Source organism: Bombina bombina, chromosome 9 (genome assembly GCF_027579735.1).
Source record: "Bombina bombina isolate aBomBom1 chromosome 9, aBomBom1.pri, whole genome shotgun sequence".
NCBI lineage: Eukaryota > Metazoa > Chordata > Amphibia > Anura > Bombinatoridae > Bombina > Bombina bombina.
The window spans coordinates 3,918,856-3,940,882 of record NC_069507.1 but is presented as its reverse complement, the minus strand read 5'-3'; the positions used below and the strand labels follow the sequence as shown (position 1 = coordinate 3,940,882).

Below are 22,027 nucleotides of genomic sequence, written 5' to 3'. Positions count from 1 at the left end.
ATGGTAAAATAACAGTATCAGAAGAATACAGGAGCAGGAGGTTGGTAATGGTAAAATAACAGTGTCAGAGAAGAATACAGGAGCAGGAGGTTGGTAATGGTAAAATAACAGTATCAGGGAAGAATACAGGAGTAGGAGGTTGGTAATGGTAAAATAACAGTATCGGAGAAGAATACAGGAGTAGGAGGTTGGTAATGGTAAAATAACAGTATCAGAGAGAATACAGGAGCAGGAGGTTGGTAATGGTAAAATAACAGTGTCAGAGAAAAATACAGGAGCAGGAGGTTGGTAATGGTAAAATAACAGTGTCAGAGAAAAATACAGGAGCAGGAGGTTGGTAATGGTAAAATAACAGTATCAGAAGAATACAGGAGCAGGAGGTTGGTAATGGTAAAATAACAGTATCAGAAGAATACAGGAGTAGGAGGTTGGTAATGGTAAAATAACAGTATCAGTGAAGAATACAGGAGCAGGAGGTTGGTAATGGTAAAATAACAGTATCAGGGAAGAATACAGGAGCAGGAGGTTGGTAATGGTAAAATAACAGTATCAGAGAAGAATACAGGAGCAGGAGGTTGGTAATGGTAAAATAACAGTATCAGAAGAATACAGGAGTAGGAGGTTGGTAATGGTAAAATAACAGTATCAGGGAAGAATACAGGAGCAGGAGGTTGGTAATGGTAAAATAACAGTATCAGGGAAGAATACAGGAGCAGGAGGTTGGTAATGGTAAAATAACAGTATCAGGGAAGAATACAGGAGCAGGAGGTTGGTAATGGTAAAATAACAGTATCAGAAGAATACAGGAGCAGGAGGTTGGTAATGGTAAAATAACAGTATCAGAGAAGAATACAGGAGTAGGAGGTTAGTAATGGTAAAATAACAGTATCAGAGAAGAATACAGGAGCAGGAGGTTGGTAATGGTAAAATAACAGTATCAGAGGAAGAATACAGGAGCAGGAGGTTGGTAATGGTAAAATAACAGTATCAGAGAAGATACAGGAGCAGGAGGTTGGTAATGGTAAAATAACAGTATCAGAGAAGAATACAGGAGCAGGAGGTTGGTAATGGTAAAATAACAGTATTAGAGAAGAATACAGGAGCAGGAGGTTGGTAATGGTAAAATAACAGTATCAGGGAAGGCTACAGTAGCAGGAGGTTGGTAATGGTAAAATAACAGTAGCAGGGAAGAATACAGGAGCAGGAGGTTGGTAATGGTAAAATAACAGTATCAGGGAAGAATACAGGAGTAGGAGGTTGGTAATGGTAAAATAACAGTATCGGAGAAGAATACAGGAGTAGGAGGTTGGTAATGGTAAAATAACAGTACCAGATAATACAGGAGCAGGAGGTTGGTAATGGTAAAATAACAGTGTCAGAGAAAAATACAGGAGCAGGAGGTTGGTAATGGTAAAATAACAGTGTCAGAGAAAAATACAGGAGCAGGAGGTTGGTAATGGTAAAATAACAGTATTAGAAGAATACAGGAGCAGGATGTTGGTAATGGTAAAATAACAGTATCAGAAGAATACAGGAGTCGGAGGTTGGTAATGGTAAAATAACAGTATCAGAAGAATACAGGAGTAGGAGGTTGGTAATGGTAAAATAACAGTATCAGAAGAATACAGGAGCAGGAGGTTGGTAATGGTAAAATAACAGTAGCAGGGAAGAATACAGGAGCAGGAGGTTGGTAATGGTAAAATAACAGTAGCAGGGAAGAATACAGGAGCAGGAGGTTGGTAATGGTAAAATAACAGTATCAGGGAAGAATACAGGTGCAGGAGGTTGGTAATGGTAAAATAACAGTATCAGAGAAGAATACAGGAGCAGGGGGTTGGTAATGGTAAAATAACAGTATCAGGGAAGAATACAGGAGCAGGGGGTTGGTAATGGTAAAATAACAGTATCAGGGAAGAATACAGGAGCAGGAGGTTGGTATTGGTAAAATAACAGTATCAGAGAAGAATACAGGAGCAGGAGGTTGGTAATGGTAAAATAACAGTATCAGTGAAGAATACAGGAGCAGGAGGTTGGTAATGGTAAAATAACAGTATCAGAAGAATACAGGAGCAGGAGGTTGGTAATGTTAAAATAACAGTATCAGGGAAGAATACAGGAGCAGGAGGTTGGTAATGGTAAAATAACAGTATCAGAGAAGAATACAGGAGCAGGAGGTTGGTAATGGTAAAATAACAGTATCAGGGAAGAATACAGGAGCAGGAGGTTGGTAATGGTAAAATAACAGTATCAGAGAAGAATACAGGAGCAGGAGGTTGGTAATGGTAAAATAACAGTATCAGAAGAATACAGGAGCAGGAGGTTGGTAATGGTAAAATAACAGTATCAGGGAAGAATACAGGATCAGGAGGTTGGTAATGGTAAAATAACAGTATCAGAAGAATACAGGAGCAGGAGGTTGGTAATGGTAAAATAACAGTATCAGAGAAGAATACAGGAGCAGGAGGTTGGTAATGGTAAAATAACAGTATCAGTGAAGAATACAGGAGCAGGGGGTTGGTAATGGTAAAATAACAGTATCAGAGAAAAATACAGGAGCAGGAGGTTGGTAATGGTAAAATAACAGTATCAGAAGAATACAGGAGCAGGGGGTTGGTAATGGTAAAATAACAGTATCAGAGAAAAATACAGGAGCAGGAGGTTGGTAATGGTAAAATAACAGTATCAGAAGAATACAGGAGTAGGAGGTTGGTAATGGTAAAATAACAGTATCAGGGAAGAATACAGGAGCAGGAGGTTGGTAATGGTAAAATAACAGTATCAGGGAAGAATATAGGACCAGGAGGTTGGTATTGGTAAAATAACAGTATCAGAGAAGAATACAGGAGCAGGAGGTTGGTAATGGTAAAATAACAGTATCAGAGAAGAATACAGGAGTAGGAGGTTGGTAATGGTAAAATAACAGTAGCAGGGAAGAATATAGGACCAGGAGGTTGGTATTGGTAAAATAACAGTATCAGAGAAGAATACAGGAGCAGGAGGTTGGTAATGGTAAAATAACAGTATCAAAGAATACAGGAGCAGGGAGGTTGGTAATGGTAAAATAACAGTATCAGGGAAGAATACAGGAGTAGGAGGGTTGGTATTGGTAAAATAACAGTATCAGGGAAGAATACAGGAGCAGGAGGTTGGTAATGGAAAATAACAGAATCAGTGAAGAATACAGGAGCAGGAGGTTGGTAATGGTAAAATAACAGTATCAGAGAAGAATACAGGAGCAGAGGTTGGGTAGATGGTAAAATAAGCAGTATCAGGGAAGAATACAGGAGCAGGACGTTGGTAATGGTAAAATAACAGTATCAGAGAAGAATACAGGAGCAGGAGGTTGGTAATGGTAAAATAACAGTATCAGGGAAGAATACAGGAGCAGGAGGTTGGTAATGGTAAAATAACAGTAACAGGGAAGAATACAGGAGCAGGAGGTTGGTAATGGTAAAATAACAGTAACAGGGAAGAATACAGGAGCAGGAGGTTGGTAATGGTAAAATAACAGTATCAGGGAAGAATACAGGAGCTTCAGGTTGGTAATGGTAAAATAACCTTATCAGAGAAGAGTACAGGAGCAGGAGGTTGGTAATGGTAAAATAACAGTATCAGGGAAGGCTACAGTAGCAGGAGGTTGGTAATGGTAAAATAACAGTATCAGGGAAGAATACAGGAGCAGGAGGTTGGTAATGGTAAAATAACAGTATCAGGGAAGAATACAGGAGCAGGAGGTTGGTAATGGTAAAATAACAGTATCAGGGAAGGCTACAGTAGCAGGAGGTTGGTAATGGTAAAATAACAGTAGCAGGGAAGAATACAGGAGCAGGAGGTTGGTAATGGTAAAATAACAGTAACAGGGAAGAATACAGGAGCAGGAGGTTGGTAATGGTAAAATAACAGTATCAGGGAAGAATACAGGAGCTTCAGGTTGGTAATGGTAAAATAACAGTATCAGGGAAGAATACAGGAGCAGGAGGTTGGTAATGGTAAAATAACAAGTAATCAGAGAAGGAATACAGGAGCAGGTAGGTTGGTAAATGGTAAAATAACAATATCAGAGAAGAATACAGGAGTAGAGGGTTGGTAATGGTAAAATAACAGTATCAGAAGAATTACAGGAGCAGGAGGTTTGGGTAATGGTAAAATAACAGTATCAGGGAAGAATACAGGAGCAGGAGGTTAGGTAATGAGTAAAATAACAGTATCAGAAGGAATACAGGAGCAGAGGTTGGTAAATGGTAAAATAACAGTATCAGAGAAGAATACAGGAGCAGGAGGTTGGTAATGGTAAAATAACAGTATCAGAAGATACAGGAGCAGGAGGTTGGTAAATGGTAAAATAACAGTATCAGAGAATAATACAGGAGTAGAGGGTTGGTAATGGTAAAATAACAGTATCCAGAAGAATACAGGGAGCAGGAGGTTGGTAATGGTAAAATAACAGTATCAGAGAAGAATACAGGAGTAAGGAGGTTGGTAATGGTAAAATAACAGTATCAGAGAAGAATACAGGAGCAGGAGGTTGGTAATGGTAAAATAACAGTAGCAGGGAAGAATACAGGAGCAGGAGGTTGGTAATGGTAAAATAACAGTAGCAGGGAAGAATACAGGAGCAGGAGGTTGGTAATGGTAAAATAACCGTATCAGAGAAGAGTACAGGAGCAGGAGGTTGGTAATGGTAAAATAACAGTATCAGAGAAGAATACAGGAGCAGGAGTTGGTAATGGTAAAATAACAGTATCAGAGAAGAATACAGGAGCAGGAGGTTGGTAATGGTAAAATAACAGTATCAGGGAAGAATACAGGAGCAGGAGGTTGGTAATGGTAAAATAACAGTATCAGAAGAATACAGGAGCAGGAGGTTGGTAATGGTAAAATAACAGTATCAGAGAAGAATACAGGAGCAGGAGGTTGGTAATGGTAAAATAACAGTATCAGAAGAATACAGGAGTAGGAGGTTGGTAATGGTAAAATAACAGTATCAGAGAAGAATACAGGAGCAGGAGGTTGGTAATGGTAAAATAACAGTATCAGAGAAGAATACAGGAGCAGGAGGTTGTAATGGTAAAATAACAGTATCAGAGAAGAATACAGGAGCAGGAGGTTGGTAATGGTAAAATAACAGTATCAGAAAGAATACAGGGCAGAGGTTGGTAATGGTAAAATAACAGTATCAGGGAAGAATACAGGAGCAGGAGGTTGGTAATGGTAAAATAACAGTATCAGAGAAGAATACAGGAGCAGGAGGTTGTAATGGTAAAATAACAGTAGCAGGGAAGAATACAGGAGCAGGAGGTTGGTAATGGTAAAATAACAGTAGCAGGGAAGAATACAGGAGCAGGAGGTTGGTAATGGTAAAATAACAGTATCAGAGAAGAATACAGGAGTAGGAGGTTGGTAATGGTAAAATAACAGTATCAGAGAAGAATACAGGAGTAGAAGGTTAGTAATGGTAAAATAACAGTATCAGGGAAGAATACAGGAGCAGGAGGTTGGTAATGGTAAAATAACAGTATCAGAGAAAATACAGGAGTAAGGTTAGTAATGGTAAAATAACAGTATCAGGGAAGAATACAGGAGCAGGAGGTTGGTAATGGTAAAATAACAGTATTAGAGAAGAATACAGGAGTAGGAGGTTAGTAATGGTAAAATAACAGTATTAGAGAAGAATACAGGAGCAGGAGGTTAGTAATGGTAAAATAACAGTATTAGAGAAGAATACAGGAGCAGGAGGTTGGTAATGGTAAAATAACAGTATCAGAGAAGAATACAGGAGCAGGAGGTTGGTAATGGTAAAATAACAGTATCAGAGAAGAATACAGGAGCAGGAGGTTGGTAATGGTAAAATAACAGTAGCAGGAAGAATACAGGAGCAGGAGGTTGGTAATGGTAAAATAACAGTATCAGAGAAGAATACAGGAGCAGGAGGTTGGTAATGGTAAAATAACCGTATCAGGAAGAATACAGGAGCAGGAGGTTGGTAATGGTAAAATAACAGTATCAGAGAAGAATACAGGAGCAGGAGGTTGGTAATGGTAAATAACAGTATCAGAGAAGAATACAGGAGCAGGAGGTTGGTAATGGTAAAATAACAGTATCAAGAAGAATACAGGAGCAGGAGGTTGGTAATGGTAAAATAACAGTATCAGAAGAATACAGGAGCAGGAGGTTGGTAATGGTAAAATAACAGTATCAAGAAGAATACAGGAGCAGGAGGTTGGTAATGGTAAAATAACAGTATCAGAGAAGAATACAGGAGCAGGAGGTTGGTAATGGTAAAATAACAGTATCAGAGAAGAATACAGGAGCAGGAGGTTGGTAATGGTAAAATAACAGTATCAGAGAAGAATACAGGAGCAGGAGGTTGGGTAATGGTAAAATAACAGTATCAGGGAAGAATACAGGAGTAGGAGGTTTGGTAATGGTAAAATAACAGTATCAGAGAAGAATACAGGAGCAGGAGGTTGGTAATGGTAAAATAACAGTATCAGAGAAGAATACAGAGCTTCAGGTTGGTAATGGTAAAATAAAAGTATCAGGGAAGAATACAGAGTAGGAGGTTGGTAATGGTAAAAATAACCCGTATCAGAGAAGAGTACAGAGCAGGAGGGTTGGTAATGGTAAAATAACAGTATCAGAGAAGAATACAGGAGCTTCAGGTTGGTAATGGTAAAATAACAGTATCAGAAGAATACAGGAGCAGGAGGTTGGTAATGGTAAGAATAACCGTATCAGAGAAGAATACAGGAGCAGGAGGTTGGTAATGGTAAAATAATCCGTATCAGAGAAGAATACAGGAGCAGGAGGTTGGTAATGGTAAAATAACGTATCAGAGAAGAATACAGGAGCAGGAGGTTGGTATTGGTAAAATAACAGTATCAGAAGAATACAGGAGCAGGAGGTTGGTAATGGTAAAATAACAGTATCAGAGAAGAATACAGGAGCAGGAGGTTGGTAATGGTAAAATAACAGTATCAGTGAAGAATACAGGAGAGGAGGTTGGTAATGGTAAAATAACAGTATCAGAAAGAATACAGGAGCAGGAGGTTGGTAATGGTAAAATAACAGTATCAGAGAATAATACAGGAGCAGGAGGTTGGTAATGGTAAAATAACAGTATCAGAGAAGAATACAGGAGCAGGAGGTTGGTAAATGGTAAATAACAGTATCAGAGAAGAATACAGGAGCAGGAGGTTGGTAATGGTAAAATAACAGTATCAGGGAAGAATACAGGAGCAGGAGGTGGTAATGGTAAAATAACAGTATCAGAAGAATACAGGAGCAGGAGGTTGGTAATGGTAAAATAACAGTATCAAGAAGAATACAGGAGCAGGAGGTTGGTAATGGTAAAATAACAGTATCGAGAAGAATACAGGAGCAGGAGGTTGGTAATGGTAAAATAACAGTATCAGAGAAGAATACAGGAGCAGGAGGTTTGTAATGGTAAAATAACAGTATCAGAGAAGAATACAGGAGCAGGAGGTTGGTAATGGTAAAATAACAGTATCAGAGAAGAATACAGGAGCAGGAGGTTGGTAATGGTAAAATAACAGTATCAGAGAGAATACAGGAGCAGGAGGTTGGTATGGTAAAATAACAGTATCAGAGAAGAATACAGGAGCAGGAGGTTGGTAAATGTAAAATAACAGTATCAGGGAAGAATACAGGAGCAGGAGGTTGGTAATGGAAAATAACAGTATCAGGAGAGAATACAGGAGCAGGAGGTTGGTAATGGTTAAATAACAGTATCAGGGAACGAATACAGGAGCAGGAGGTTGGTAATGGTAAAATAACAGTATCAGGAGAATACAGGATACGGAGGTTAGTAATGGTAAAATAACAGTATCAAAGAATACAGGATAGGGTTGGTAATGGTAAAATAACAGTATCAGGGAAGAATACAGCAGCAGGAGGTTGGTAATGGTAAAATAACAGTATTAGAGAAGAATACAGCAGCAGGAGGTTGGTAATGGTAAAATAACAGTATCAGAAGAATACAGGAGCAGGAGGTTGGTAATGGTAAAATAACAGTATCAGAGAAGAATACAGGAGTAGGAGGTTGGTAATGGTAAAATAACAGTATCAGAGAAGAATACAGGAGCAGGAGGTTGTAATGGTAAAAAACAGTATCAGAAGAATACAGGAGCAGGAGGTTGGTAATGGTAAAATAACAGTATCAGAGAAGAATACAGGAGCAGGAGGTTGGTAATGGTAAAATAACAGTATCAGAGAAGAATACAGGAGCAGGAGGTTGGTAATGGTAAAATAACAGTATCAGAGAAGAATACAGGAGCAGGAGGTTGGTAATGGTAAAATAACATAATCAGAGAAGAATACAGGAGCAGGGGTTGGTAATGGTAAAATAACAGTATCAGTGAAGAATACAGGAGCAGGGGTTGGTAATGGTAAAATAACAGTATCAGAAGAATACAGGAGCAGGAGGTTGGTAATGGTAAAATAACAGTATCAGAAGAATACAGGAGCAGGAGGTTGGTAATGGTAAAATAACAGTATCAGAAGAATACAGGAGCAGGAGTTGGTAATGGTAAAATAACAGTATCAGAAGAATACAGGAGCAGGGAGTTGGTAATGGTAAAATAACAGTATCAGAAGAATACAGGAGCAGGGAGTTGGTAATGGTAAAATAACAGTATCAGAAAGAATACAGGAGCAGGGAGTTGGTAATGGTAAAATAACAGTATCAGAGAAGAATACAGGAGCAGGAGTTGGTAATGGTAAAATAACAGTATCAGAGAAGAATACAGGAGCAGGAGGTTGGTAATGGTAAAATAACAGTATCAGAGAAGAATACAGGAGCAGGAGGTTGGTAATGGTAAAATAACAGTATCAGGGAAGAATACAGGAGCAGGAGGTTGGTAATGGTAAAATAACAGTATCAGAGAAGAATACAGGAGCAGGAGGTTGGTAATGGTAAAATAACAGTATCAGGGAGAATACAGGAGCAGGAGGTTGGTAATGGTAAAATAACAGTATCAGAGAAGAATACAGGAGTAGGAGGTTGGTAATGGTAAAATAACAGTATCAGAGAAGAATACAGGAGCAGGAGTTGGTAATGGTAAAATAACAGTATCAGAGAAGAATACAGGAGCAGGAGGTTGGTAATGGTAAAATAACAGTATCAGAGAAGAATACAGGAGCAGGAGGTTGGTAATGGTAAAATAACAGTATCAGAGAAGAATACAGGAGCAGGAGGTTGGTAATGGTAAAATAACAGTATCAGGAAGAATACAGGAGCAGGAGGTTGGTAATGGTAAAATAACAGTATCAGAGAAGAATACAGGAGCAGGAGGTTGGTAATGGTAAAATAACAGTATCAGGGAAGAATACAGGAGCTTCAGGTTGGTAATGGTAAAATAACAGTATCAGGAAGAATACAGGAGTAGGAGGTTGGTAATGGTAAAATAACCGTATCAGAGAAGAGTACAGGAGCAGGAGGTTGGTAATGGTAAAATAACAGTATCAGGGAAGAATACAGGAGCTTCAGGTTGGTAATGGTAAAATAACAGTATCAGAAGAATACAGGAGCAGGAGGTTGGTAATGGTAAAATAACAGTATCAGGGAAGAATACAGGAGCAGGAGGTTGGTAATGGTAAAATAACCGTATCAGAGAAGAATACAGGAGCAGGAGGTTGGTAATGGTAAAATAACCGTATCAGAGAAGAATACAGGAGCAGGAGGTTGGTAATGGTAAAATAACAGTATCAGGGAAGGCTACAGTAGCAGGAGGTTGGTAAATGGTAAAATAACAGTATCAGGAAGAATACAGGAGCAGGAGGTTGGGTAATGGTAAAATAACAGTATCAGGAAGAATACAGGTAGCAGGAGGTTGGTAATGGTAAAATAACAAGTATCAGAGAGAATACAGGAGCAGGAGGTTGGTAATGGTAAATTAACAGTATCAGAGAAGAATACAGGAGCAAGGAGGTTGGTAATGGTAAAATAACAGGAGCAGGAGGTTGGTAATGGTAAAATAACAGTATCAGAAGAATACAGGAGCAGGAGGTTGGTAATGGTAAAATAACAGTATCAGAAGAATACAGGAGTAGGAGGTTGGTAATGGTAAAATAACAGTATCAGAGAAGAATACAGGAGCAGGAGGTTGGTAATGGTAAATAACAGTATTAGAGAAGATACAGGAGCAGGAGGTTGGTAATGGTAAAATAACAGTATCAGAGAAGAATACAGGAGCAGGAGGTTGGTAATGGTAAAATAACAGTATTAGAGAAGAATACAGGAGCAGGAGGTTGGTAATGGTAAAATAACAGTGTCAGAGAAGAATACAGGAGCAGGAGGTTGGTAATGGTAAAATAGCAGTATCAGAAGAATACAGGAGTAGGAGGTTGGTAATGGTAAAATAACAGTATCAGAAGAATACAGGAGCAGGAGGTTGGTAATGGTAAAATAACAGTGTCAGAGAAGAATACAGGAGCAGGAGGTTGGTAATGGTAAAATAACAGTATCAGGGAAGAATACAGGAGTAGGAGGTTGTAATGGTAAAATAACAGTACAGAGAATACAGGAGCAGGAGGTTGGTAATGGTAAAATAACAGTGTCAGAGAAAAATACAGGCAGGAGGTTGGTAATGGTAAAATAACAGTCAGAGAAAATACAGGAGCAGGAGGTTGGTAATGGTAAAATAAACAGTATCAGAAAATACAGGAGCAGGAGGTTGGTAATGGTAAAATAACAGTATCAGAAGAATACAGGAGCAGGAGGTTGGTAATGGTAAAATAACAGTATCGGAGAAAATACAGGAGCAGGAGGTTGGTAATGGTAAAATAACAGTATCAGAATACAGGAGCAGGAGGTTGGTAATGGTAAAATAACAGTATCAGAGAAGAATACAGGAGCAGGAGGTTGGTAATGGTAAAATAACAGTATCAGAGAAGAACTACAGGAGCAGGAGGTTGGTATTGGTAAAATAACAGTATCAGAAGAATACAGGAGTCAGGAGGTTGGTAATGGTAAAATAACAGTATCAGAAGAATACAGGAGCAGGAGGTTGGTAATGGTAAAATAACAGTATCAGGGAAGAATACAGGAGCAGGAGGTTGGTAATGGTAAAATAACAGTATCAGGGAAGAATACAGGAGCAGGAGGTTGGTAATGGTAAAATAACCAGTATCAGAAGAATACAGGAGCAGGAGGTTGGTAATGGTTAAAATAACAGTATCAGGAAGAATACAGGAGTCAGCAGGTTGGTAATGGTAAAATAACAGTATCAGAGAAGAATACAGGAGCAGGAGGTTGGTAATGGTAAAATAACAGTATCAGGGAAGAATACAGGAGCAGGAGGTTGGTAATGGTAAAATAACAGTATCAGGGAAGAATACAGGAGCAGGAGGTTGGTAATGGTAAAATAACAGTATCAGAGAAGAATACAGGAGCAGGAGGTGGAAATGGTAAAATAACAGTATCAGAGAAGAATACAGGAGCTAGGAGGTTAGTAATGGTAAAATAACAGTATCAGAGAAGAATACAGGAGCAGGAGGTTGGTAATGGTAAAAAATAACAGTATCAGAGAAGAATACAGGAGCAGGAAGGTTGGTAATGGTAAAAATAACAGTATCAGAGAAGAATACAGGAGCAGGAGGTTGGTAATGGTTAAAATAACAGTATCAGAGAAGATACAGGAGCAGGAGGTTGGTAATGGTAAAATAACAGTATCAGAGAAGAATACAGGAGCAGGAGGTTGGTAATGGTAAAATAACAGTATTCAGAGAAGAATACAGGAGCAGGAGGTTGGTAATGGTAAAATAACAGTATCAGGGAAGAATACAGGAGCAGGAGGTTGGTAATGGTAAAATAACAGTATCAGTGAAGAATACAGGAGCAGGAGGTTGGTAATGGTAAAATAACAGTATCAGGGAAGAATACAGGAGTAGGAGGTTGGTAATGGTAAAATAACAGTATCGGAGAAGAATACAGGAGTAGGAGGTTGGTAATGGTAAAATAACAGTATCAGAGAATACAGGAGCAGGAGGTTGGTAATGGTAAAATAACAGTGTCAGAGAAAAATACAGGAGCAGGAGGTTGGTAATGGTAAAATAACAGTGTCAGAGAAAAATACAGGAGCAGGAGGTTGGTAATGGTAAAATAACAGTATCAGAAGAATACAGGAGCAGGAGGTTGGTAATGGTAAAATAACAGTATCAGAAGAATACAGGAGTAGGAGGTTGGTAATGGTAAAATAACAGTATCAGTGAAGAATACAGGAGCAGGAGGTTGGTAATGGTAAAATAACAGTATCAGAAGAATACAGGAGCAGGAGGTTGGTAATGGTAAAATAACAGTATCAGAGAAGAATACAGGAGCAGGAGGTTGGTAATGGTAAAATAACAGTATCAGGAAGAATACAGGAGCAGGAGGTTGGTAATGGTAAAATAACAGTATCAGGGAAGAATACAGGAGCAGGAGGTTGGTAATGGTAAATAACAGTATCAGAGAAGAATACAGGAGCAGGAGGTTGGTAATGGTAAAATAACAGTATCAGGAAGAATACAGGAGCAGGAGGTTGGTAATGGTAAAATAACAGTATCAGAGAAGAATACAGGAGCAGGAGGTTGGTAATGGTAAAATAACAGTATCAGAGAAGAATACAGGAGCAGGAGGTTGGTAATGGTAAAATAACAGTATCAGGAAGAATACAGGAGCAGGAGGTTGGTAATGGGTAAAATAACAGTATCAGAGAAGAATACAGGAGCAGGAGGTTGGTAATGGTAAAATAACAGTATCAGAGGAAGAATACAGGAGCAGGAGGTTGGTAATGGTAAAATAACAGTATCAGAGAAGAATACAGGAGCAGGAGGTTGGTAATGGTAAAATAACAGTATCAGAGAAGAATACAGGAGCAGGAGGTTGGTAATGGTAAAATAACAGTATCAGAGAAGAATACAGGAGCAGGAGGTTGGTAATGGTAAAATAACAGGTATCAGAGAGAATACAGGAGCAGGAGGGTTGGTAAATGGTAAAATAACAGTATCAGGGAAGCATACAGGAGCAGTGAGGTTTGGTAATGGTAAAATAACCAGTATCAGAAGAATACAGGCAGCAGGAGGGTTGGTAATGGTAAAATAACAGTATTCCAGAGAAGATACAGGAGCAGGAGGTTGGTAATGGTAAATAACAGTATCAGTGAAGAATACAGGAGCAGGGGGGTTGGTAATGGTAAAATAACAGTATCAGAGAAAAATACAGGAGCAGGAGGTTGGTACTTGGTAAAATAACCAGTATCAGAAGAATACAGGGCATGCGGATTTTGGTAAGGTAAAATAACAGTATCAGAGAAAAATACAGGAGGCAGGAGGTTGGTAATGGTAAAATAACAGTATCAGAAGAATACAGGGAGTAGGAGGATGGTAATGGTAAAATAACAGTATCAGGAAGAATACAGGAGCAGGAGGTTGGTAATGGTAAAATAACAGTATCAGGGAAGAATACAGGAGCAGGAGGTTGGTATTGGTAAAATAACAGTATCAGAGAAGAATACAGGAGCAGGAGGTTGGTAATGGTTAAAATAACAGTATCAGAGAAGAATACAGGAGCAGGAGGTTGGTAATGGTAAAATAACAGTATCAGGGAAGAATACAGGAGCAGGAGGTTGGTATTGGTAAAATAACAGTATCAGAGAAGAATACAGGAGCAGGAGGTTGGTAATGGTAAAATAACAGTATCAGAGAAGAATACAGGAGCAGGAGGTTGGTAATGGTAAAAATAACAGTATCAGGAAGAATACAGGAGTCAGGAGGTTGGTAATGGTAAAATAACAGTATCAGGGAAGAATACAGGAGCAGGAGGTTGGTAATGGTAAAATAACAGTATCAGGGAAGAATACAGGAGCAGGAGGTTGGTAATGGTAAAATAACAGTATCAGAGAAGAATACAGGAGCAGGAGGTTGGTAATGGTAAAATAACAGTATCAGGGAAGAATACAGGAGCAGGAGGTTGGTAATGGTAAAATAACAGTATCAGAGAAGAATACAGGAGCAGGAGGTTGGTAATGGTAAAATAACAGTATCAGGGAAGAATACAGGAGCAGGAGGTTGGTAATGGTAAAATAACAGTATCAGAGAAGAATACAGGAGCAGGAGGTTGGTAATGGTAAAATAACAGTATCAGGAAGAATACAGGAGCAGGAGGTTGGTAATGGTAAAATAACAGTATCAGGAAGAATACAGGAGCAGGAGGTTGGTAATGGTAAAATAACAGTATCAGGAAGAATACAGGAGCAGGAGGTTGGTAATGGTAAAATAACAGTATCAGGGAAGAATACAGGAGCAGGAGGTTGGTAATGGTAAAATAACAGTATCAGAGAAGAATACAGGAGCAGGAGGTTGGTAATGGTAAAATAACAGTATCAGAGAAGAATACAGGAGCAGGAGGTTGGTAATGGTAAAATAACCGTATCAGAGAAGAAGTACAGGAGCAGGAGGTTGGTAATGGTAAAATAACAGTATCAAGGAAGAATACAGGGAGTCAGGAGGTTGGTAATGTAAAATAACAGTATCAGGGAAGAATACAGGAGCAGGATGTTGGTAATGGTAAAATAACAGTATCAGGGAAGGAATACAGGAGCAGGAGGTTGGTAATGGTAAAATAACAGTATCAGAGGAAGAATACAGGAGCCAGGAGGTTGGTATGGTAAAATAACAGTATCAGAGAAGAATACAGGAGCAGGAGGTTGGTAATGGTAAAATAACAGTATCAGAGAAGAATACAGGAGCAGGAGGTTGGTAATGGTAAAATAACAGTATCAGGGAAGAATACAGGAGCAGGAGGTTGGTAATGGTAAAATAACAGTATCAGGAAGAATACAGGAGCAGGAGGTTGGTAATGGTAAAATAACAGTATCAGGAAGAATACAGGAGCAGGAGGTTGGTAATGGTAAAATAACAGTATCAGAAGAATACAGGAGTAGGAGGTTGGTAATGGTAAAATAACAGTATCAGAAGAATACAGGAGCAGGAGGTTGGTAATGGTAAAATAACAGTATCAGAGAAGAATACAGGAGCAGGAGGTTGGTAATGGTAAAATAACAGTATCAGAAGAATACAGGAGCAGGAGGTTGGTAATGGTAAAATAACAGTATCAGAGAAGAATACAGGAGCAGGAGGTTGGTAATGGTAAAATAACAGTATCAGGAAGAATACAGGAGCAGGAGGTTGGTAATGGTAAAATAACAGTATCAGAGAAGAATACAGGAGCAGGAGGTTGGTAATGGTAAAATAACAGTATCAGAGAAGAATACAGGAGCAGGAGGTTGGTAATGGTAAAATAACAGTATCAGGGAAGAATACAGGAGCAGGAGGTTGGTAATGGTAAAATAACAGTATCAGAGAAGAATACAGGAGCAGGAGGTTGGTAATGGTAAAATAACAGTATCAGAGAAGAATACAGGAGCAGGAGGTTGGTAATGGTAAAATAACAGTATCAGAGAAGAATACAGGAGCAGGAGGTTGGTAATGGTAAAATAACAGTATCAGAGAAGAATACAGGAGCAGGAGGTTGGTAATGGTAAAATAACAGTATCAGGAAGAATACAGGAGCAGGAGGTTGGTAATGGTAAAATAACAGTATCAGGAAGAATACAGGAGCAGGAGGTTGGTAATGGTAAAATAACAGTATCAGAGAAGAATACAGGAGCAGGAGGTTGGTAATGGTTAAAATAACAGTATCAGGAAGAATACAGGAGCAGGAGGTTGGTAATGGTAAAATAACAGTATCAGAGAAGAATACAGGAGCAGGAGGTTGGTAATGGTAAAATAACAGTATCAGAGAAGAATACAGGAGCAGGAGGTTGGTAATGGTAAAATAACAGTATCAGAGAAGAATACAGGAGCAGGAGGTTGGTAATGGTAAAATAACAGTATCAGAGAAGAATACAGGAGCAGGAGGTTGGTAATGGTAAAATAACAGTATCAGGGAAGAATACAGGAGCAGGAGGTTGGTAATGGTAAAATAACAGTATCAGAGAAGAATACAGGAGCAGGAGGTTGGTAATGGTAAAATAACAGTAGCAGGGAAGAATACAGGAGCAGGAGGTTGGTAATGGTAAAATAACAGTAGCAGAGAAGAATACAGGAGCAGGAGGTTGGTAATGGTAAAATAACAGTATCAGAGAAGAATACAGGAGTAGGAGGTTGGTAATGGTAAAATAACAGTATCAGAGAAGAATACAGGAGCAGGAGGTTGGTAATGGTAAAATAACAGTATCAGGGAAGAATACAGGAGCAGGAGGTTGGTAATGGTAAAATAACAGTATCAGAGAAGAATACAGGAGTAGAAGGTTAGTAATGGTAAAATAACAGTATCAGGGAAGAATACAGGAGCAGGAGGTTGGTAATGGTAAAATAACAGTATCAGAGAAGAATACAGGAGTAGGAGGTTAGTAATGGTAAAATAACAGTATCAGAGAAGAATACAGGAGCAGGAGGTTAGTAATGGTAAAATAACAGTATCAGAGAAGAATACAGGAGCAGGAGGTTGGTAATGGTAAAATAACAGTATCAGAGAAGAATACAGGAGCAGGAGGTTGGTAATGGTAAAATAACAGTATCAGAGAAGAATACAGGAGCAGGAGGTTGGTAATGGTAAAATAACAGTATCAGGGAAGAATACAGGAGCAGGAGGTTGGTAATGGTAAAATAACAGTATCAGAGAAGAATACAGGAGCAGGAGGTTGGTAATGGTAAAATAACAGTATCAGGAAGAATACAGGAGCAGGAGGTTGGTAATGGTAAAATAACAGTATCAGAGAAGAATACAGGAGCAGGAGGTTGGTAATGGTAAAATAACAGTATCAGAGAAGAATACAGGAGCAGGAGGTTGGTAATGGTAAAATAACAGTATCAGAGAAGAATACAGGAGCAGGAGGTTGGTAATGGTAAAATAACAGTATCAGGGAAGAATACAGGAGCAGGAGGTTGGTAATGGTAAAATAACAGTATCAGAGAAGAATACAGGAGCAGGACGTTGGTAATGGTAAAATAACAGTATCAGAGAAGAATACAGGAGCAGGAGGTTGGTAATGGTAAAATAACAGTATCAGAGAAGAATACAGGAGCAGGAGGTTGGTAATGGTAAAATAACAGTATCAGAGAAGAATACAGGAGCAGGAGGTTGGTAATGGTAAAATAACAGTATCAGGAAGAATACAGGAGCAGGAGGTTGGTAATGGTAAAATAACAGTATCAGAGAAGAATACAGGAGCAGGAGGTTGGTAATGGTAAAATAACAGTATCAGAGAAGAATACAGGAGCTTCAGGTTGGTAATGGTAAAATAACAGTATCAGGGAAGAATACAGGAGTAGGAGGTTGGTAATGGTAAAATAACCGTATCAGAGAAGAGTACAGGAGCAGGAGGTTGGTAATGGTAAAATAACAGTATCAGGGAAGAATACAGGAGCTTCAGGTTGGTAATGGTAAAATAACAGTATCAGAAGAATACAGGAGCAGGAGGTTGGTAATGGTAAAATAACCGTATCAGAGAAGAATACAGGAGCAGGAGGTTGGTAATGGTAAAATAACCGTATCAGAGAAGAATACAGGAGCAGGAGGTTGGTAATGGTAAAATAACCGTATCAGAGAAGAATACAGGAGCAGGAGGTTGGTAATGGTAAAATAACAGTATCAGGGAAGAATACAGGAGCAGGAGGTTGGTAATGGTAAAATAACAGTATCAGGGAAGAATACAGGAGCAGGAGGTTGGTAATGGTAAAATAACAGTATCAGGGAAGAATACAGGAGCAGGAGGTTGGTAATGGTAAAATAACAGTATCAGAGAAGAATACAGGAGCAGGAGGTTGGTAATGGTAAAATAACAGTATCAGAGAAGAATACAGGAGCAGGAGGTTGGTAATGGTAAAATAACAGTATCAGAGAAGAATACAGGAGCAGGAGGTTGGTAATGGTAAAATAACAGTATTAGAGAAGAATACAGGAGCAGGAGGTTGGTAATGGTAAAATAACGGTATCAGGGAAGAATACAGGAGCAGGAGGTTGGTAATGGTAAAATAACAGTATCAGGGAAGAATACAGGAGCAGGAGGTTGGTAATGGTAAAATAACAGTATCAGAAGAATACAGGAGCAGGGAGTTGGTAATGGTAAAATAACAGTATCAGAGAAGAATACAGGAGCAGGAGGTTGGTAATGGTAAAATAACAGTATCAGAGAAGAATACAGGAGCAGGAGGTTGGTAATGGTAAAATAACAGTATCAGAGAAGAATACAGGAGCAGGAGGTTGGTAATGGTAAAATAACAGTATCAGGGAAGAATACAGGAGCAGGAGGTTGGTAATGGTAAAATAACAGTATCAGAGAAGAATACAGGAGCAGGAGGTTGGTAATGGTAAAATAACAGTATTAGAGAAGACTACAGGAGCAGGAGGTTGGTAATGGTAAAATAACAGTATCAGGGAAGACTACAGGAGCAGGAGGTTGGTAATGGTAAAATAACGGTATCAGGGAAGAATACAGGAGCAGGAGGTTGGTAATGGTAAAATAACAGTATCAGGGAAGAATACAGGAGCAGGAGGTTGGTAATGGTAAAATAACCGTATCAGAAGAATACAGGAGTAGGAGGTTGGTAATGGTAAAATAACAGTATCAGAAGAATACAGGAGTAGGAGGTTGGTAATGGTAAAATAACAGTATCAGGGAAGAATACAGCAGCAGGAGGTTGGTAATGGTAAAATAACAGTAGCAGGGAAGAATACAGCAGCAGGAGGTTGGTAATGGTAAAATAACAGTATCAGAAGAATACAGGAGCAGGAGGTTGGTAATGGTAAAATAACAGTATCAGAGAAGAATACAGGAGTAGGAGGTTGGTAATGGTAAAATAACAGTATCAGAGAAGAATACAGGAGCAGGAGGTTGGTAATGGTAAAATAACAGTATCAGAAGAATACAGGAGCAGGAGGTTGGTAATGGTAAAATAACAGTATCAGAGAAGAATACAGGAGCAGGAGGTTGGTAATGGTAAAATAACAGTATCAGAGAAGAATACAGGAGCAGGAGGTTGGTAATGGTAAAATAACAGTATCAGAGAAGAATACAGGAGCAGGAGGTTGGTAATGGTAAAATAACAGTATCAGTGAAGAATACAGGAGCAGGGGGTTGGTAATGGTAAAATAACAGTATCAGAAGAATACAGGAGCAGGAGGTTGGTAATGGTAAAATAACAGTATCAGAAGAATACAGGAGCAGGAGGTTGGTAATGGTAAAATAACAGTATCAGAAGAATACAGGAGCAGGAGGTTGGTAATGGTAAAATAACAGTATCAGAAGAATACAGGAGCAGGGAGTTGGTAATGGTAAAATAACAGTATCAGAAGAATACAGGAGCAGGGAGTTGGTAATGGTAAAATAACAGTATCAGAAGAATACAGGAGCAGGGAGTTGGTAATGGTAAAATAACAGTATCAGAGAAGAATACAGGAGCAGGGAGTTGGTAATGGTAAAATAACAGTATCAGAGAAGAATACAGGAGCAGGAGGTTGGTAATGGTAAAATAACAGTATCAGAGAAGAATACAGGAGCAGGAGGTTGGTAATGGTAAAATAACAGTATCAGGGAAGAATACAGGAGCAGGAGGTTGGTAATGGTAAAATAACAGTATCAGGGAAGAATACAGGAGCAGGAGGTTGGTAATGGTAAAATAACAGTATCAGGGAAGAATACAGGAGCAGGAGGTTGGTAATGGTAAAATAACAGTATCAGAGAAGAATACAGGAGTAGGAGGTTGGTAATGGTAAAATAACAGTATCAGAGAAGAATACAGGAGCAGGACGTTGGTAATGGTAAAATAACAGTATCAGAGAAGAATACAGGAGCAGGAGGTTGGTAATGGTAAAATAACAGTATCAGAGAAGAATACAGGAGCAGGAGGTTGGTAATGGTAAAATAACAGTATCAGAGAAGAATACAGGAGCAGGAGGTTGGTAATGGTAAAATAACAGTATCAGGGAAGAATACAGGAGCAGGAGGTTGGTAATGGTAAAATAACAGTATCAGAGAAGAATACAGGAGCAGGAGGTTGGTAATGGTAAAATAACAGTATCAGAGAAGAATACAGGAGCTTCAGGTTGGTAATGGTAAAATAACAGTATCAGGGAAGAATACAGGAGTAGGAGGTTGGTAATGGTAAAATAACCGTATCAGAGAAGAGTACAGGAGCAGGAGGTTGGTAATGGTAAAATAACAGTATCAGGGAAGAATACAGGAGCTTCAGGTTGGTAATGGTAAAATAACAGTATCAGAAGAATACAGGAGCAGGAGGTTGGTAATGGTAAAATAACCGTATCAGAGAAGAATACAGGAGCAGGAGGTTGGTAATGGTAAAATAACCGTATCAGAGAAGAATACAGGAGCAGGAGGTTGGTAATGGTAAAATAACCGTATCAGAGAAGAATACAGGAGCAGGAGGTTGGTAATGGTAAAATAACCGTATCAGAGAAGAATACAGGAGCAGGAGGTTGGTAATGGTAAAATAACAGTATCAGAAGAATACAGGAGCAGGAGGTTGGTAATGGTAAAATAACAGTATCAGGGAAGAATACAGGAGCAGGAGGTTGGTAATGGTAAAATAACCGTATCAGAGAAGAATACAGGAGCAGGAGGTTGGTAATGGTAAAATAACCGTATCAGAGAAGAATACAGGAGCAGGAGGTTGGTAATGGTAAAATAACAGTATCAGAAGAATACAGGAGCAGGAGGTTGGTAATGGTAAAATAACAGTATCAGAAGAATACAGGAGCAGGAGGTTGGTAATGGTAAAATAACAGTATCAGAAGAATACAGGAGTAGGAGGTTGGTACTGGTAAAATAACAGTATCAGAGAAGAATACAGGAGCAGGAGGTTGGTAATGGTAAAATAACAGTATTAGAGAAGAATACAGGAGCAGGAGGTTGGTAATGGTAAAATAACAGTATCAGAGAAGAATACAGGAGCAGGAGGTTGGTACCCTAATGACCCTATTGTTACCAGATACGGGGAATTTCAGTCTGATAATTTGAATGATGCACCTCATTAAACGTGGGGATGAAGTAATCTCCTGATTGTCATTTGTTTGAAATCTTTCCCAGTTTTTGAAAGCTAGGGCTCCTTTTGGCTGGTCATGCGGGTAGGCCTGTGTCTTTTTGGGCGTTAACCTCCGGCTTGCCTTACATTTTATTTATATCCGATGGGATGTCTTTTATTTGTTTTTGTTTCCTTCGGGCACCTTCTGGGATTGATACTCTTTGTTACTTCTTCGGAAGTTGTTTTAGACATGTTAGTCCTATGTTAAAGATGTCTGTTTTCTCTTTTTTCGCCTATGAGGGAGAATTTATGCAGCTTGGCGTTTGGGACCCTAGGTGCAGGCTGGTCCTGTCGGGTTTGTTCGGTATTGCGGCTGTTCAGACACGTTGCGCTGTTCGGCTCGACTGGTTTGGTAGAATTGCCGAGTGCTCAGGTTATCATTGTTTTTCATGTTCAACTAAGCATTAGAAAGAAAACAAAATTTATGTTTACCTGATAAATTTCTTTCTTTCTTGACATGATGAGTCCACGGCCCGCCCTGTTCTTTGGACAGGTTGTTGGTATTTTATAAACTTCAGACACCTCTGCACCGGTCAAATGACTGGGGTTGGAGGGAAGGGAGGTGATATTTAACAGCTTTGTTGTGGTGCTGTTTGCCGCCTCCTGCCGGGCAGGAGTGATATTCCCAATAGTAATTAGATGATCCGTGGACTCATCGTGTCAAGAAATAAATACATTTATCAGGTAAGCATAGATTTTGTTTTTTCAAATGCAACTTAATCACTGTTTTGGATTTTTGGACCAACTATTTTTGGTAAACTATTATTTTAGGTCATATAATTAGAGAATTCTCATGCGGAAAACATTTTTTCCCTATTACTTTCAGGCCAAAAATCACAGAAATTACAAAATAAATAAAACATTAAATTCCAATCTTACGGCTGATCCAGGGATCTCAACACACACAGCCACTCACACTGACTGC

General features: G+C 39.2%; 1 protein-coding gene and 2 long non-coding RNA genes across 3 annotated transcripts in view; all 3 read left to right on the top strand.

Annotated features, from left to right (window-relative positions):
* SLC25A16 (solute carrier family 25 member 16) overlaps positions 1-22,027 on the top strand; it is a gene marked incomplete in the record, with an annotated part of 246,804 nt that overhangs the window by 115,713 nt on the left and 109,064 nt on the right.
* Positions 1,003-9,726, top strand: LOC128639728 (uncharacterized). Its single transcript, XR_008399248.1, has 3 exons — positions 1,003-2,319; positions 2,416-2,999; positions 9,509-9,726. It is a non-coding gene; the product is annotated as an uncharacterized LOC128639728 (long non-coding RNA).
* Positions 11,760-19,254, top strand: LOC128639729 (uncharacterized). Its single transcript, XR_008399249.1, has 3 exons — positions 11,760-11,913; positions 17,338-17,386; positions 18,559-19,254. It is a non-coding gene; the product is annotated as an uncharacterized LOC128639729 (long non-coding RNA).